The sequence below is a fragment of the Danio rerio genome, chromosome 20, assembly GCF_052040795.2.
Source record: "Danio rerio strain M-AB ecotype USA chromosome 20, GRCz13ab, whole genome shotgun sequence".
Classification (NCBI taxonomy): Eukaryota; Metazoa; Chordata; class Actinopteri; order Cypriniformes; family Danionidae; genus Danio; species Danio rerio.
The window spans coordinates 12,146,078-12,166,057 of NC_141040.1; the positions used below are offsets into that span (position 1 = coordinate 12,146,078).

Consider the following 19,980-nt stretch of genomic DNA (forward strand, 5'->3'; position numbering starts at 1 on the left):
AAATATTACTGAATACTTTTACATGAACATCTGTATTCTAGTTATTTCCCTTAATATACAATAATATAATTAAGGTTTTTACGTAAAGTGCTTTCATGTAAGAGTTTCCTGTAATTTTGGATGACTGTAACTGCTGTTTGGCAATTTTACTTCAACTCATGAACATTTCATTCATGCCCCCCTGACAAATTGGGGTATTAAACGCAAATAAGGAGTAAGGACTGGTGAGTGTTACGGAATTAATTAATTAATAATTAATTAATTAATAATGCACGCAAAATGGAACGAAAAAACTTCTGCATTTCGCGCTGTGTGTATGTCTGTGTGCGCGGCCCTTTACTGACAGCCGTGGATCTTGTTGAAAAATATGGCAAAAAGTCCTATATGACAGCAATAGTTTGATCACGGTGTTTACTTCAATAATGCCACTAATATATGCATACTCCATGTCAGAATTCCATTTCTGTTTAGTTCAGTTATGACATAGTCGGATTTAGATAATCAAAAATTGCTGTTTCAAGCTTATGTAGGCCTACAATTCAAAATTCATGTTTAACTGAATAAACAGTTGGTAAACACAACTACAATTTATTGACCATACACTATTTTCATCACCAATCATCATAGAACAGTTTCTCAAGCAGTTGGTGATGGATTTTAGAAACCGGAGATGAGCCCCTAGTCTAATGTGCCACCTGGCTTGAGAAACCCACTCTTCAAATACTTACTTTTAGTCACTATTTGGGTAGCACACATAATCTAAATGCTTTGGCAGAAATCAAATGAGCCATTTTAATCTAAATTAATTCCAAGATTACAGTGAGATTAATTTAGATTAAACAAAAAAAACAAAACAAAAAAAAAAATAATAATATATATATATATATATATATATATATATATATATATATATATATATATATATATATATATATATATATATATATATATATATATATATATATATAATGACTTAAACATCCTATTTTAAATATGGCATAGTCATGGCTTAGTATAAATGCACTCTACAAATAGGAATTCTACACAAAATCAGTTTGACTGGCTCAACTATTTTCTGCATTTCTCTGAAGATTTATTGTGTTTTATCTAGTAAGCAAGTATTGACTTTCTACTGAGGCATGTAATACTTGCAATTCCTTTGTAAACACCACCGCTTATAAACACTAAGACTGATTGGGTCTCAACTGTGCACATCTGTAAACACTGCAGTTACTGTTAGAGTTTCTGCTGATGTCTATTGACATGCAGAGGATGAGAAAATATTGAAGTTAGAATGCACACTGTGCATATTCAAACTCATAAATATACACTATTATTACTGTTAATAGCATCCCTTCAAAGTCACTACAGTTAGGCTGAATACCAAAGCAAATAATAACCTGGTATCAAAATATATTGCAGGTTGTAATTTATTATTAGCTGCTGTATTATAAAATTTACATTGTTCTCAAATCTTTAGCACATTGAAGTAGTGTTTAATTTTAATAAAATAAATATTAACAATATCAGTGAAGAACTTAATTATATATGTTAAAATAAAATATATGTTAAATATGAAAATGAAACACTTTTAAGAAGTTTAATTTTAGTGTTTTAGCAATCATGAAAAACTGTTATAGGTACTAGCACTTAATAATTAGATACTCGTTCATCAAATGTTTATATATATATATATATATATATATATATATATATATATATATATATATATATATATATATATATATATATATATATATATATATATTATAGTATTTTTACACCAAAACTGGCTACTGCCACAAAGGACACAACTATGGCAAGTTTTAGGGTTATATATATATTTATTTATATATTTACATTTTGCTGCCAATTATAAAATGTAATCAGCGTATTAAGAGGCTACATCCCATTAAGCTGACGCAAACATGTAATTTTGGCTATTCAAATTTAAAATGAATGTAAACGCAAGACAAAAACTATTTAAATTCAAAATGCAATTGTTCAGTAGAATTTTTGTTTAACTTGTAACACAGATCTCTATGTAAACAACATACTCGCAATAAAAAATCAAGATCCTGGCTTGACAGCCATATTTATAACAGAAATAAATAAATTTAATAAATTTCCTCGTTGGATTCTAAGTGAACTGCAAAAAAATGCCAAAATACAGGCAGTGCAAATATAGAAAATGGAAACTTATAATTACAATAAAGTATTGAATACAAACAATTGCACTCATTGAAAAGTTGTATTGCTGAGAGTTGAGAACATTAATTATTAAGTAGAAACAATTTTGCTTATACCGAGTTCAGACTGCATGATTTTCAAAGTAGTGGTGTCACAGATGCTTTCACACTGAATGACTATCTGGGCTAGCATTTTGTCGCTGCTTTGTTTACACTGCAAGATAGATCGGCGACAGGGGCTTTCACATTGCATGACTTTACAATTGGAAGAATTGCTGACAACTTCATCAAAACTACGTGTCACAACCAAAAACACATAATACATCTTTTGTTATTATGCCTTTAATGAGGTAGAAAATGTACATATTTGCTCGCTTAGGTTTGAAGGGAATTAGCAATTTCTACTCAACTTTTTTTTTTTATTTTGACCCGTTTGTGGTATTGCTCACATGACACGTCAAAACAGACATGAGTGCTCTTGCCAATTTTAAACAAGTTTTTCCTCCATTTCTTGGGTCCAAATAAACTGAAAATGAGCGCTTTTAACTTCTCCTCAAGCCTCCCGCTGGCCTGCAGGTACACACACTAGTCTAGTGGATGCTGCTCTCATTGGCTGTATGCGATCGCTGATGTTGTTTTCAGTCAAAACTCATTTTACACGGCATGATTTGAATTACCAACAGCTCCAGATATTTAGCAGGCCAAATATCTCACAGGCATCGGCGACTCATCTGCTATTCTTTCGGATTGCGTCTTTGATAGTTCACATAGTGTGATTGTCACTCACCTGAATGATCATTGATTTGCCTGTGATTTCAGGCATTTGTTGGCGTTTTTTAAAAACCTGTCGCCGAGTCAAACCGGGGCTAAAATCATGCAGTCTGTACTTGGCATTAGTCCTTCCTTACATTCAGCCAGTTGCTAAAACAGTCCAGTCTGTTGACATTGTCGGGGGACAATGTGGACCTTGAGCTGAGAGTAAGGGTGAGCTGAGAGAGCAACGCAATCTCACGGCAATTCATAACTTTTTAATTAAGTGGCTACGGACAACAACGTTTCAGGCAGGTTTGTCACAAAGAAATGCACACACAGACACACACAACGCACGCAGGACAGCGGAGCCAGAGCAACTCCCTTCAGATTTAACACGTATGATTGCATTCATCAAATTTGCTTTAACTAAACGTTCTAAAAAGGTTCTAAACTTCTAAACTTCTTAAAAGGTTCTAAACGTTCTAAACTTCTATAAAGTATAGATATATTTCATAAGGATTCTGACACAACAACATGTAGCATACACTTTACAAAAGTTGTGTTTAAGGGGGAAACACATCAAACATAATGAAACATTGGAGGAACATGTTGAAAGGCAGAGAAATGCGGTCTTTGACAGTTGGCGACTTCATTTGGCACTTTCTGAGTACATTTAAAAATACTTCGAATTTAATATGATTAAGATAATACTCTTATTAAGAGTCTGCCATTTAAGCAGCAATATTTTGATTACCCTAAAGGACCACCGAGTCACGAAATGTGGAGGTTTTTCTTTCCGTTTGCTGTTTCAAATTCCACTAAAACAAAAGTCGAAAGTTTAAAAATGAAACAAACGAAACTGCATGAAACTCTGAAAGAAACGCTGGATAGCCTGGTAATGCGACATTAATTGTTTTATACTGAAACTTGCCTTCAAAAAGTGCTCCAAAAAGTTATCCATATGTCTTTGCTAGTTGAACACACATTGACCACAACAGGAAATAAAAAAAAAACTTCAACTGCGTTATTTGCGTGCATTTTTTTTTTACAATTTAAATATTTCAAATTAATCTCATGCGTTAAAGCACTAATTTTGACAGCACTAATATTATATATTTACAATATATATACAGTATATATATATATATATATATATATATATATATATATATACAGTATATATATACAGTATATATATATATATATATATATATATATATATATATATATATATATACAGTATATATATATATATATATATATATATATATATATATATATATATATATATATATATATATATGTGTGTGTATGTGTGTGTGTGTGTGTGTGTATTCGAAATGAACAACACAGCATACCCTGAAAAATATGTTTGATTTGCAAAAATTTACACAGTGCTCTCCAGTGGATTTGTTATCTGAAACATGCAACAAAGTATACCCAGAGCATCACATTTTATGTTTCGCAAAATATAGGCTGAGGCAATGAGCCTAGGTTGGATTTTTTTATTCTGAATGACCTTAGTTTTAGTAAATAAAGTAAATCTAAAGCAAGTGAGGATCTCTTTTCTTGCCTTGCCTGCACTGTGACATTATGTTCCCCATCGTATAGGAAACTCCAATGCTGTGTGGAACACCTTCCACTATGGGTTTTCGTCAGAAACCAATCATCTGAAAGTGTATAAAATCGGGCCAATGAAATGCCACATGAATTGGCAGCGTCAGCATGCACAGCTGGCGTCAATGACAATCAGTCAAGTATATAAGACGCGGCTACTGCAATGCTCGACATCCTTTTCGCTTTCAGAGCCTTTCACTAACTTCTAAAAGAGTCTTTGAGGGTTCTACTACCTGTTTCTACAGAGAGAGATCAAAAAACAGCTTCTCCAGAGCGCGTATACGGTAGGCGGTCGAGCTGGGTTTTTCTCCCTTGCCTGGTGTTCTTTAGGTCCGGTCTTCCTAGAGCGGTTTGTATATAGGAAAAAGGTTTTCCTCAAAGAGCAACACGGTTTTGCAGCGTGTCTTTTTCAAGACGTCGCTCCGACCATGCATTCTGAATGCGGTGGTTTCCTATCCCCGGATGATGGGCACGAGCACAGCGTTTCATGTCTGGGGGTCCAGCATGTTAATGCGTTGCTTGCGGGCAGTGCATGCCGTCTCTTTGATGTCATGTCTGCTGTGCAGCTAAGATCGCGGCTTGCTTCCCACGCGACCCACCCCAGTTGTCCCCCGTACTACGGTTGGCACTCGGGCAGATCTGAGGATTACAGTGGGAGTAAATTCGGACTCAGTTTTGAAGGCACTTTTTTTTCTGCCCGATCTGCATGCGCTTCCATCCTCACCATCCTTGGAGGGTGGGCTGCCAATGTCTGATTAGAACCCGCTCCTCCCTCCGGGTTGATGAGCTCGGTGTCGAATCTAGAAGCAGACTTTGTGGCCGTGCTTCCCCAGGCTGGTTTATCCCCCACCTCCACGGCCAGACCGACTAGAGGGGTGTAAAAACCTTTCTTCCTGGATGCGCACAGTGGGCTTCCACAGTGTGCTGCGTCCGCCTCCACCCTCACCTTGCATGCTATGGCCACCTACCAGCGCTACCAAGTGCAGGCGCTGGCCCAGCTGCGCGAGGATGGTTCCGACCCAGGACTGGGCATGAGCCCCGCACCCTGGGAAGGACGTTGGCCACTTAAGTGGCCAGGAATACCACCTCAGGTTAAATCTGGTGATGTGTGTGATGTTGACAAAGTTTGCTTTCTTAACTCACCCATATCCCGGGCTGGCCTGTTCGGCGACAGCGTCAGTGAACTCACCCAGGAGTTCACGCCGGTGATGGAGCAGTCGGAGGCGACGAGTTATAATCTATCGGCGGGATCGTAAGACCGCTCCGTCCCACCAAGCCATCCACATCCACTGTTTTTCGCAGAGAGCCCTCACCTGTAGCTTTTTGCTCCGCCGCCCCGCCTGTGCCTCCGGCCAAGCGGCTGAGCCGAGCATCTCGCAAGCAGCCAGCGGCCCCTGCTCCAGGGTGCTGCTCAGTTCGGTAAATGGACCGCGAAGCATCCCTGAGGCAGGTCATCCGGAGAGGAGGGAATTTGCTCTTTCCCCACTGGAGGGTGGGGCTCTTCATTTAACGGGGTAAAAAAAAATAATAAAAAAAACTCGGCTCGTGTTTTCCCTCCCCGCTAACCATCCTCTTATGTACCCCTCCCCCGTTCCGGGGCTGGGCCACAGGCTGTCACCAGGTCTCCCCTCCTTGGGTAGCAGGTGAACTCTGCAGTGTCCTCCCTATCGGGACTGAACCCTTTTCCAACGTACTGTTGTATTAAAACCCTTTTTACTGGGTTATTTTCGACTCCCTGAAAAATAAAGCTAAACCTGAACAGGTAAGTAAGGGCCATGGGACACGTTGGAAGACTGCATCTTGCGGCGTTGTAGGTGCGCTCGCTCTACTGGGTGGCGCACCCTTCGCCAGGGACGCGGTAAGGTGCTTTCATTGTGGCGTTTTCCATAGATTTCCCCATAGTGGAAGGTTTTCCACATAGCATTGGAGTTCCCCATACGAAGGGGAACCTAGAACCTAAAAAACCTAGAAGTCACGTCTCATATACTTGACTGATTGTCATTGACGCCAGCTGTGCATGCTGACGCAGCCAATTAATTTGGCATTTCATTTGTTGATTTTATACTCTTTCAGATGATTGGTTTCTGACGAAAACCCATAGTGGAAGGTTTTCCACATAGCATTTCCGTTCCCCCCTCGGGGAACGTGGGTTACTTAAGTAACCGTAGCATATTTTACCATGGCACATGTTTCTTAAACAGAAAAAAAAATAGATTTGCATTTCATATATGTCTCCATACATTTGGCTTTTTAATGCAGAATTTTTAACATTTAACAAAAGTTTAACATTTCATCTCAATGTCAGTGAAGTGGTGGCGCAGTGGGCGGCACGATCACCTTACAGCAAGAAGGTCGCTGATTCGAGTCTCAGCTGGGTCAGTTGGCATTTGTGTGTGGAGTTTGCATGTTTTCCCCGTTTTGGCGTGGGTTTCCTCCGGGTGCTCGGGTTTCCCCCACAAGTCCAAAGACATGCGCTATAGGTGAATTGGGTAAACTAAAATTGGCCATAGTCAATGTGAGTGATAGAGTGTGTGTGGGTTGTAAGGTCCACCCAGTTGGCCCAATGCCGGTGTCCACTGGTGGATGAAGGTTCACTGCATGTTTGGTCTTTCCAGTGCACAATGTTGATTTATATTAAACTTAACTCATATCTGACTCCAATTTTAGTATGAGATGGTTTAGAATATTAATATATTTATCCTCGTTTTATCTGACTCCAATTATAAAACATTAAGAAGATTATATCAATATGTAATTTAGATAAATGTTTGAACCGTTTGTCTTTACTAGTAACTATTACATCCGTTCATTCGGGTGCTCATGTCGCTCAGAGAAATCGCCTCGGCCGAAGGCGTCCCTCACGGTCACACTCCGGTCAGTCTTGAATATTAAACAGAGGTAAATTGACTAATACTTTAGATGGCCGCTACCAGCGCGCTCATTCTAAAATACTTTAGTTAGTCCCGCTTAGATGTACACCTTTGAGTTAAGACAATCATCATTTCTAATTAGAGGTTAGGGCATTAATATAAATGTACCCGACTACTGGACTCTATAGTAACTTTGGTTTTCACCAAGCCCATGGTTTCCCATATGAACTTAATTTAGAATAATATTACCTTCAAACAAAGGTCGGGTACCCAATCTAGGTTAGTCGTGCAACACCTTGTTGACCTAGACGGAAGTTATCGCCCTTTCCACCTAAGTACACATGAATCAATATCAAGAGTCAGCCGGATCCCTAAAACACAATTAGTGTGCCCAATGCTCCATCTCAACTGGATTCTAGTCCGTCTACTGACCTGACGCAAGACGTGCGGAAACAAGGATACAGCGTAATCTACTTGAATTAATAATTACAGAGTGAGCAAAATATGGTCAAACATTACAATTTATTAGTCAGGTAAATGTATTATGCCAATTCAATCAGTCAATTCATAAATGATCAATACAAAACATCAAATTATCAAAGATAAATCCAAGATGAAAAGATGCATACCTGACTTTGAAATATACATAACATGGGGCAGACCTCATGTTATGGGCTGATCTGGTTAGGCAGAATCGCCCTGAGCTTTTCTTAGACCTTACCTTAAATAATCCAAGAATTCCCTCAAGGAAGGGGGTGTGAATAACAAAGAAGGCATTCACACTTAGTGTAAAAGTCACACCCCTCACAGTGGTTCAAAAGATGCCTGAAGTTATATATTTATTGTTCTGATTATGTCTATTTCTGAGAGAATGAGACCATTGTACCAATCGCACTGAGACATTTCAAATGATATCAAACATGATGGTTAAAGTCAGTTTGGTTAATTTAAAACATTCGAACATTGAAATGACCATATGCGTGAGTTGGGGGGATGAAGCTGAGTCTCAGCATAGTCAGATGCAAATGCAGCAGGAACTGGTTTTTCCCGCATTCCTCCCTGGTGGGTTGTGAAGTCACCAGTCTCTGTTTTCAGCTCATGTTTTGAATTGTCAAAGATATCAGAATATTTGCAATATTTCAATTCTTACAGGGTGTTTCCCAGTGATGGTTTGCAGCTGGAAGGGCATCTGTTGCGTAAAACATATGTTGGATAAGTTGGCGATTCATTCCACTGTGGCGACCCCAGATTAATAAAGGGACTAAGCCGAAAAAAAAATTAATGAATGAATGAATCTCAATTTTAAGAAATGCTTCTAAATCACATCTTACACACATCTTAATTTTGTGTGGTGTAATATTATTTAGTCGACTATGATTTTGTGTGATTTTGTCTTTTTTGTGTTTCCCGCTGTCAATGAAGCTGTCTGGCAAAATGACAAAGAAAGCTGATCCTGATTGGTCCTTTTGCGTGCATTAAAAATGCTGATTGTCTCACAGAAAGAACCTTATAGAGCCAAGCTATAGTTTGACTTTGTGGATAAAACCTTTTTAGTTTTTTAAATAAAAAAAAGTCTTAAAATGTAAACCACTTATAAAAAAAACATCATATAATGTAAATAAGTTGTCAATTAATAAGAATATGTGAATAACTCAATTTTGACAAAAATGTCAGATAGAACCTTATAATTCTAAGGTGACGATTTTCTTTATTCTCTATTTTCACCTGTATATACTTATCAAGAGGCCTCTAGAGATTGTGCAGATTGATTTGATCCAAGACCTGGGAAGAACAAAGTATCCATACACCTGGACCAGGCCATATCCTGAGTAGATGTTGCGGTGGTCATGAAGGAGCCAAAAGCATGAGGCTGATTCCTGAAAGACCCCAGTGACAGACAAGTCTTCACATTGAACCTGTGGGTCAGCCTGATCAACGACGGTGACTTACTCACACCTGCAGCTTTTCCATCAATGGATTTGCTCTTCAGGGTTTGTACTTTCAGCAGTGAAAATTAAAACACACTGAACTGAACTAAACTGAATTTAAAACCTGAAAACTGTACAGAAACATTATTAATTTGTCAGTGGTTCCCAACCTGGGGTCCCCCTAAGGGGGGCGCCAGAGTTCACAAGAGGGGCGCGGGAAAGGATAAGTGTTGATGTAGAAAAAGACATAAAAATGCTCCACTATTATATAGGGCTGTACAATTAATCGAAAATCCGATTTTGATTTCAAACGATTATAAAAAAGCATTAATCGAGATAAACGATTATTGCATCATATACCGCCCCCTTTCCAGTTGTGCACGCGTTGCTCTTAAAAGCGTGAAAGACCGCTTGCTTATGTGTGTGTGCAGCACGCACACGAAGTCAAAAGCATGCGGCCGGTCAGCATTCGGTCTCATTCGCACACTGAGATGAGCAGGGAAGCGCAGACATCTAAATTCATCTTAACGTGAGCGCTTTAACGGTCAAATAGGTGTCAAAACGCGGTGTTTAGTGATTATTCATATTAACCCTGTTTTGTGCAATAAACAAATGAGTTGAGGATCAAAAGACCTGAAAGAGAAACCATTAAAGAGACAGGGAGAAACATTCCTGCTGCCACCTGTTTTTATTACTATTAATCAAACAACGAGAAAATCCCTCACTAGTCTTGACTGGCTATAGCTAAAGTGTTTTTTTTTTTTTTTACAGTGAAGATGCTTAAAGCACAGTTTGCTTAATATTTTTATTCTATTGTATTTATTTATCTTTCCTTTGCAGGGTGTAAAATAACTGTATGTATACAGTTGAAGTCAGAATTATTAGCCCTCCTGAATATTAGCAACCTTTTTTCTCGCCAATTTCTGTTTCATGGAGAGAAGTTTTTTTTTTACTTATTTGTGAACATAATAGTTTTGATGTCTCATTTCTAATTAATGATTTCTATTATCATTGCTATCATGACAGTACATAATATTTTTCTAGCTATTTTTCAAAATACAAGCATTCAGATTAAAGTGCAGTTCAAATGCTTAATTAGGGTAATTAGGCAAGTCATTGTATAACAGTAGTTTATTCTGCAGACAATCAAAAATATATATTGATTAAGGGGGCTAATAATATTGACCTTAAAATGGGTTTCAAAATATTTAAACCTGCTTTTAATCTAGCTAAAATAAAAAAAATAAGCCTAGAAAAAAGTATTATAGGAAATACTGTTAAAATGCCTTGGGAAATATTTATTTAAAAATAAATTCTCAGGAGCGCTAATAATTTCGACTTTAACTGATAATCGTTTTGAATAATCTTGATTACAATTATGACCAATATAATCGTGATTATGATTTTTCCCAAAATCGAGCAGCCCTATTATTATATATGTATTTTTAAGTACCAAAAAAAAAAATTAATAAAAACACATGCTTAAAATTCCAACATAAAAGTAAAAACTATTCAAATAAATAACTTTAAATAATTATTTAAATTTTGCTCACTCGCGCAATGTGCTTGTCCAACGTGTCGTAAAGGCAAAATCAAAACAAAAATGGCAGAGAAACGTAAATGTAGTGATTCTTCATATATATATATATATATATATATATATATATATATATATATATATATATATATATATATATATATATTTATTTATTTATATATATATATATATATATATATATATATATATATATATATATATATATATATATACAGTACATATGTGTGTGCGTGCGTGTGCATTTATATAGTGGGGGGCTCCAATGTTTGTATATGTTCATTGGGGGGGACCCAAAGAAAAAGGTTGGGAACCACTGCATTATATCACTATGGCAAATTATTTTTAGTATTTTCACAGCCTAGAAGGGTTTGGATGAGATGTGTAGGAAATTAGTTGAAGATTTACAATGTACCAAAGACATGGAATACTGTTGTAGAAAGTTTTCTGTACTCATGTCTGATCTCAGCAGAGAAAATTGGTAGCATAATTTGACTACCTACAATTTTAGGCAGTCTTCACATCAGGAGCACACCAATGATAGACCAAAAGAGCTTTCTAGGTAGGCAGCACAGTCATTTTTAGACACAGCTATTGTGACCAAAATTACAGCTTGGCAAAGCCATGGAGATCCACCACCCTCTGTCAAATTACAATTATACTTTCCATTTAAAACTCTGTGTTTTCTTTAGCATGACTCCCCAGCAGGTAAACTCTATAGAGCTATGAACCTCTCCCAATTTCATAGATGTGTCTTGGATAAATCAGTGATGAGAAACACTATTCATTTTGTACCATTTATATTTTTGCACAAAAAATGTCAATAAATGCAAACAAACTAAATTCCATAGCATATTAACAGATAATGGATGATTTTATAAGGTTACCTTTTTTGTACATAGTTCAACAATGATTTCTTGTAAATTGTTATGCATATTGTGACATTTCAGACAACTTAAACTGATGTGGAACTTAAACTCAAATTTCTGTCAACATATCTGTATTGTTTTACCCTGGGCAGGATTGGTTTTGTTAGCTAGCAATGTCTAATTAGCTCCTAGCTAGTGCCATACCCACACCATTTTTATAACACAAATTATTGTTATCTATAGGTAATGACATATAAAATGAGAAACAGTTATATTGTTTAGAAACAATCTACTTACAAATAAGCTTACTTTGAATTAATAAACCATGGAGACATGTCTAGTTTGACTTTCCTAATCTAATCTAAAGGCTTTACTGCCGAATCAGTAAAATAACAATCTATTTGAGACACAAAACAGGATGTTTTTCCTCATCTTCCACAATGATGTTCTGTTTTATTGCACATTACGTCCTGTGGTTATTCAGTTTTTGCTTGGCAAACTGGCAATTTCTTCTTTCATCAGTCACAGTTGTCAAGGTCAATGCACTATCCACTCTATAAAACACAACTGCTTCATTTCAACAAAATAAAGGCGATCCAGAGAGTCCAGTAGGTATCTTCATTTGCACCTTTACAAGTCTTTCTGTCTTTTAGAAAGACTACAAATTATATACAGATAAAAAAATTGTTGGCGATGCAGTAGGTAGTGCTGTTGCCTCACAGCAAGAAGGTGGGTAGTTCGAACCTCGGCTGGGTCAGTTGGTGTTTCTGTGTGGAGTTTGCATGTTTTCCCTGCATTCACGTCGGTTTCCTCCACAGTCCAAAGACATGCGGTACAGGTGGAATGGGTAGGCTAAATTGTCCATAGTTTATGAGTGTGTATGGATGTTTCCCAGAGATGGGTTGCAACTGGAAGGGCATCCGCTGCGTTAGACACGTGCTGGATAATTTGGGGGTTTATTCCACTGTGGCGATCCCGGATTAATAAAAGGTCTAAGCAGAATAGAAAATGAATGAATGAATATAATGTTAGTATTTTTAAAGTGTTTTACAATGATTTACAAGTGTCAAAAACATAAAAGGTTTTCCAAGCAAAACAATAACATTTTACACTAAGAATTACTTACAATAGAATTATCTTTTTTATGATCACAGAGCATTCTCACAAAATTAATTAATAAATCTTTTTTTAATACTCAAACTTTGCACCTCAATAAATGGTTAGATTTACTTTTAAGTAACTTTCTTCTTCTTTTCCAATTCAACGAGTTATTTTAAAAATATCTTGTCTCTTTCACAGCTGCATATATATGTGTTAAAGTCACATTCATTTAATGCCTTTAATATGGATACAGACAAGACTTAGGTTACAGATCTGTGCTTTAACTGGCCAGATAACAAATGCCCTCAGGCCCAGATTTAGCCCAGAAAGTTTTGAACTGTTTTTATTTCTCCAGACCAGCACTGTGCCAGCTCTGGACCTGGGGTGTAAAGCTCAGGTGCTTAAATACATGGCGAAATAAGAAACCACACCAGACACAGGTAAACATAATCAATAAACCAAAGAGAAACCAGAAAAACAAACCAGCAGCAGGAATGAAAAACACCAAAAGTGTATTTACAAAACAGTAGGGAATAAAAACAGAAGTCAATATTTTCAAAATAAGTCAAGTCATCTTTATTTCTATCAACACAGGCTCATTGTGAAAACATACCCCTGTATACATTTCTGTGGTGCGAATTATGTAGCCAGAGCTATGCACTGCCGTACAGGGCAGAATGACTCAGCAGACGACTTCTGTTTTTTCGCGATACCAGCTGACCACTTACCTTTATGTGGATGGCTTTTCTGCTGTTACTAGTTTGCTCAGTAGCTCGCCATATATGCTGGCACACTTGAAATGCAGAGAGGAGTTGACCGCAAAGATGGGAATCGAGTCTAGTGTAGAACGGTTCCAGAAAGCAGGGAAAAGTTTAAATCAGTATGATGCAAACATTACTGCTGAAAGATGACCCACTGAACAGATATACCACGAATAGCAGGTCCACTAGTCCCAGCCAAGCAAGCCAACATAATCACATACATATCCAAAATGCTGTATTTTTATGCAGCAATTTTGTTTTACTGCCTATAGTGTTCATTTCAGTTAAAAACAACAGTGAATATAGGTGAAATTGATGTTTTGCAGAAATATAGAGGCACATTTTCCCATAGAGACCGTTTGTTGGTGGCCTCAAATACTGGATCAGATCCATAAACAAAAATATGTACATGTCCATGTTCACAGTTTTTCATTTCTCCTTTTTACTGCAGTCACACACAGGTCAGTTTTTGTGGTGTGTTTGTGGGTTTGGGAGGAATGTTTATACTGAAATGATTTTTTGTGTCTGTGTGTGTGTGTGTTTCTAAAAGCACAGAAGTATGTAATTCCACCTCTAATTAAACTGGAAAGTAATTATCTGTACAACTTTTACAACATTTCAGAAGGCAATAAAAGCGAATCACAAGATTAAACTGTGTACACTGAGCTTCAATTATTTTTCATCTCAGAAAATTGCACTACTACCACAAAAGCAGGCTGATGTGAGAATGTATCTCTCTCCTCGAGGTCTGAGAAATCATCTATCAAAGCACTTTCTTTCCCCTTATAAAACAATGAGGGACTTTAACAAGACCCCAGAGTGCCTCTACAAAATGGAGGGATAGAAAGATGCTCGGTTTAATGGCCTGAACTGCTGGGGCCATTTAAAAAGGCACAACAGCTCTAAAACAGAAAGCTTCACCTAGTCTGTTAAAGAATCTGGAGTCAGTCATGCGTTTCATCACTTTTGTGATTTGGTAAAGAGATTGGAGGATGTGAAGTGTCTTGTATAAAGCCGCAGTGATGAATCCCAGATAGCTGTGTTGTTATGACCCAAAGGATTTGGTCTTTAGGCCTAACCAGAGCAGACAAAGGTTTTTCAAACTAACAGATCATGCATTTTGTAGGCCAAAGGGTTCATCATTATTGCACAAGACTTTCTCAATCTAGGGATTTCTGACTATTGTTCTCTCTCTCTGTAGGAGAAACTAAACACCATGTAGCTCCAACACAGTAGAAAATCAAGCTGTTTTCATACATCAACACTCCAGAGAAAAGGTGGAACGATGACAAAAGCTTTAACAAAAGCTAACAGAAATGTATTCTAGTAGTGACTTGCTCTCTTCTGGTCAACCCAGGCTCATTCTGATTACAAACCCCATGAACAATTCTGGAGAGTGTCAAATATGTCTTAGGAGGTAAGTTTTTGCAATGTTTGTTTTTGCAAATCCACAAGAGACTGCTGTGTATCTTTTTTGAGATCTCAAACTGCTTTTGTGAATGCTATTTGCGCTGCCCGTCTTGTGTAAATCTACCAGAGGCCACTGTCGACTAACTGACCAATTAACTGACCCACCCTCCTACTTCCCTAAACCCAATCAATAGTGTTGCACCAGTAGACCCACTCAACCCCTACCCTAAACCTAACCTACAGTTTTCAAAAGCAATTCAGAAAAAGAAAAGCCCCCTGACTTTTACCACATTTTCAGATTTTGCCACATTTTCACCCTGTTCTTGACTTGTTTATTTATTTTTTGAAATTAGTTTTTGTCTTCATCATAATACACTTTATTTGTGATTTTAGTATAGGGTGTCTTCACACTTAATGCTTCTGTACAGTTGCTAAACTCTTTCAAGCTACTGTAAAACTACTAAACTCACGTTAGTCCACCAGACTTATCTAAATGTTTATGTTATATCATGCTTTAACTTACCACTTTTGCTTTACCATAATTTTACTTGAAAAAAAAAAAAAAAGATAAAATTCAATAGAGGTAACCCAGTGGTGCAGTAGGTAGTACTGTCGCCTTACACAAAGAAGGTCGCTAGTTCGAGCCTTGGCTGGGTCAGTTGGTGTTCCTGTGTGGAGTTTGCATGTTCTCTCTGCGTTCGCGTGGGTTTCCTCTGGGAGCTACACTTTCCTCAAAAGTCCAAAGTCATTTGGTACAGTTGAATTGGGTAGGGTAAATTATCCATAGTGTATGTGTGTGAATGAGTATGTATGTATGTTTCCCAGAGATGGGTTGCAGCTGGAAGGGCATCTGCTGCGTTAAAAAATATGCTGGATAAGTTAGCGGTTCGTTCTGCTGTAGGCGAGGCAGTGGCGCAGTGGGTAGCACGTTTACCTCATAGCAAGAAGGTCGCTGGTTCGAATCTCGGCTCAGTTGGCGTTTATGTGTGGAGTTTGCATGTTCTCCCTGCCTTAGTGTGGGTTTCCTCCGGGTGCTGCGGTTTCCCCCACAGTCCAAAGACATGTGGTACAGGTGAATTGTGTAGGCTAAATTGTCCGTAGTGTATGAGTGTGTGTGAGAATGTTTGTGTGGATGTTTCCCAGAGATGGGTTGCGGCTGGAAGGGCATCCGCTGCATAAAAACTTGCTGGATAAGTTGATGGTTCATTCTGCTGTGGCGACCCCGGATTAATAAAGGGACTAAGCCGGCAAGAAAATGAATGAATGAAGTTAGCGGTCCATTCTGCTGTGGCACCCCAAGATTAATAAAGGGACTAAGCCAAAAATTAATGAATGGATCCCAAAGACGCAGGGATAAAAGTTTTCAAAAAGTAAATCTCACAAATTATTTAACTTAAAACCAACCATTTCACAGCATTCAGACCTCCAAGTGTTTAGCTATCACTATAAAAGCCAAGTAAGTAGCCTAGAACATGTTAAATAAAGAACGACATATTGACAGCTCACAAAAAATGCTTAGGCTGGCTTTGTGAAAACTAGCAAGTAATCATGCATGTGGCCAATCCATACTAACTGCTAAGATGCTAAAACATATTAATAACCAGCTAATTTGCATGTCTTTGTCAAGCTAACATTTGTCTCATCTTGTCAACCCATGCTCATTCTGAAAATGTATCCCTATATACATTTATGGAGAGCACCAAATCATGTACGTTTTTTGCAGGTTTTGTTTTTCGAAAATCCATCAGTGGCTGCTGTGTATGCTTTTTGAGATCTCAAATTTCTCTTGTGAGTAGCATTCGCGCTTGTCTGTCTCACATAAATTCACCAGAGGCCACTGACGAACAGAGTCAAACCCGTTAACATGGTGAACTATGCTCTATGTCACAAGTCTGCAGACATACGCAACGAGTCACTGGGCAAACTGGACAAAGCATTTAGGCCTTCACATGTCTAGCAACAAAAGCCTAGTAACTAGCCTAGAACATTTTAGCAACATCTTAAAAAATATATATTAGCAACATAAACATGCTAGCAACACCAAATACAGAATGACATATTGACAGCTATCACAATCACCAGCGTATGCTTTGGGCAAATTAACTCTTGCTACAGCTGACAACAATACGAACACATACACACACATAACAAATGTTCAATGATTACTCAGACTATATAAACACTTCAGTCACTCTTGTTATTTGTTAAGTGTGCAACTCTGAGCGTTCTTGGTTTCCCAGCCTTCGTGTTTTGTTGAACTGATTTACCATATATAATTGTTAGCTGTCTGCCTCGTACCTGTCACCAGTTTTATGTTTTAAGCTCTGTGGATTAATCTGATATTGTTGTTTGTTCCCGTTTTGACATCTGCCTGCGTGGCCATTCTTTTTCAATAAAGCTGCATTTGGAACTCTACATTGTTCCCAGCACATTTTATAATGTTACAGCAGCCCACAAAAATGCTTAGGCTAGCTTATTGAAAACTAGCAAATAAACATGTATGTGGTCTATCCATGCTAACAATATGCTAAGATGCTTAAAAAAATGTTTAGAACATTAATTCATGTGTCTCTTTCAAGGTAACATCAACATTTGTCTTATTGTTCTGCATGATTTCAAGATGACTAGAACTAGATGAGACACCTACTGTAGTTCTTTCTGCCCATTTATTTGATTTTGCTAGTTTGCTTATATAATATTACACTTGTAAAGTTTTTGAGTTGAACAAAAGAGCTAAATAAAAAAATGTGTGTGTGTGTGTGTTGTACAGGGGGAAACAATTTAAGATGACGAGTAAGTAAAATTGACATTTTTTTTTTGTGTGTGAACTTTAAATAGCTATCTGAGATCCTGTCTTTCTTTGTCACTCGTTTTCTCTACAGTCAGTCCTCACTTTTCAGTAGTATCAGGAATGATGACAGAGTTGATTTATGCTTTAGCTGTGAGCAGGTCTTTTATGTCAGTGCCTGATCTGAGCCTTTCAAAGTCACTTGGAAGAACAAGGACACTGATGTTCACACTGAAATAAAAGTCCCTTCTTGCCATCACTCTGTGTAGGTTTCAGTGCTCTTTCATTTATATATTAGAGTTAGATAGCACTCAAGATAGTGCTGTTAATTATCTTATATCTACATAGTGTACGATCAAAATGCAAAGTTATACACTGCAAGGTCATTAAAATTAACATATGTTTGTTTGAATTGTATTTCTTACATTTTACTTTATTTTTAATATTGGTAACACTGTAGATGAGGTCACAATTCATGCTATTACTTTTGGCGTATTACCGGCATTATCAAAGTATTAATTGCTTAGGTGCCAAAAAAAAAAAAAAAAAAAGTGAAATAATGGCTATTAAATTACAGAAACTTACAGTAAAATTACAGAAATGTATCATAAAATAATGCCCACTAAATTACAGAAATTTTGCATAAAATTATGGCTATTAAATAGCAGAAATTTACTGTAAAATAACGGCTGTTAAATTACAGAAATTTACTGTAAAATAACATACGTAAAATTACAGAAATTTACCATGAAAAAAGACCATTAAATTACAGAAATTTACTGTAAATTAACGGCAGTTAAATTCCAGCAATTTACTTTAAAAGAATGGTCTTAAATAACAGAAATATCTAGTAAAATAACGGCTGTTCAATTACAGTAATTAGCGTACCATAATGGCTTTAAATTACAGAAATTTACTGTAAAAAAAAAAACTGTTATTAAATTAAAAAAAAAAATACTGTAAAGTAACTGACATTAAATTACAGAAATTTCCTTAAACCTAAATTTCTGGTAAATTTCTGGAATTTAACATCTATTATTTTATAGTAAATCTGTGTAATTCAACGGCCGTTATTTAACATTAAGTTATTATTAATTGTAAAATAAAATATTTTTTTACAGAGTGCACTGTAAGAAAAATAAATTGTAAAAAAAGGTCAAATGACTGGCAGCTACGGCTGCCAAACAAAAACCATAAAATTACGGTAAAATGTCTTTGTTGAAATAAAGTGCAAAAAATAATAAATCTACAGATATTTTCATTAAAATGATTACAGAAAAACACTGTTATTTTACAGGATTTTCCTAGATTATTACAATCAAATCCGTTCAATAAAGGTATACACAAAGAGTTTTACAAAGAAACACTGTTATTATACAGACTTCTCCTAGATTATTATGATCAAACATCATCAATAAAGTGACTACACTAAAAGTTAAAGAGAAAACAGTGTTATTTAAAATAATTTTCCCTAAATCATTACGGTTAAACACCTTTTATAACATGCCAAGACATGCTCATGATCGTAATTTAACAGTTTTATTTTGGATCAAAAAATTTTGGAAAAAACAACAAACGAGATACTGATTAAAATTCTCACAACTTTGAAATTACAGTTGTTATATTTTATTGAATAGTGTTTATGTAAATCATGTAGAGGTTTAAGTTATATGGAATGATTCAGTTACAGATCTTAAATGAAATGGAACCGTAACATGAAGGGGACGTTGACAAATGAGTGCAGATCCAAAGGCAAGCAACAGTCAACACAGGGACAAACAGATGTAACATTTTGCGGGGAATCCAGAGTCATGGTCAAATAACAGGCAAATGGTCAGTCCCGGCAGCAATCCACGTAAACAATTAACAGACAAAGCAAGGCAATAATCAGTTCACAACGATCCTCCGAGTGTGTATGTGCAATCAGCAGAATCCGGAACAGGTGCATGTGAGCACTCTTAGTGTGTTTCTATATTTAATGGATTAGATCGTAATAATCTAGGAAAAGTCTGTAAAATGACAGTGTTTCTCTGTAAACATTTTAATGAAAATATCTGTAAATTTATTATTTTTTGCACTTTTTTTCAACAAAGAAATTTTACCTTAATTTTATGGTGTTTGTTTGGCAGCCGTAGCTGC

The 19,980-nt window shown here is 36.7% G+C and overlaps 2 long non-coding RNA genes across 2 annotated transcripts in view; one reads left to right on the forward strand and one right to left on the reverse strand.

Annotated features, from left to right (window-relative positions):
* LOC141379540 (uncharacterized) overlaps nt 1–10,811 on the forward strand; it is a 46,413-nt gene extending 35,602 nt beyond the window's left edge. Inside the window, exon 4 of the long non-coding RNA XR_015518202.1 lies at nt 9,173–10,811. This is a non-coding gene — a long non-coding RNA (uncharacterized LOC141379540). The remainder of the gene's footprint in view (nt 1–9,172) is intronic.
* A 3,468-nt stretch (nt 10,812–14,279) lies between these two features.
* Nucleotides 14,280–19,480, reverse strand: LOC147832138 (uncharacterized). Its single transcript, XR_015518207.1, has 3 exons — nt 18,622–19,480; nt 17,575–18,551; nt 14,280–17,344 (listed from the first exon to the last, which is right to left on the reverse strand). It is a non-coding gene; the product is annotated as an uncharacterized LOC147832138 (long non-coding RNA).
* Between the last annotated feature and the right edge of the window lie 500 nt (nt 19,481–19,980).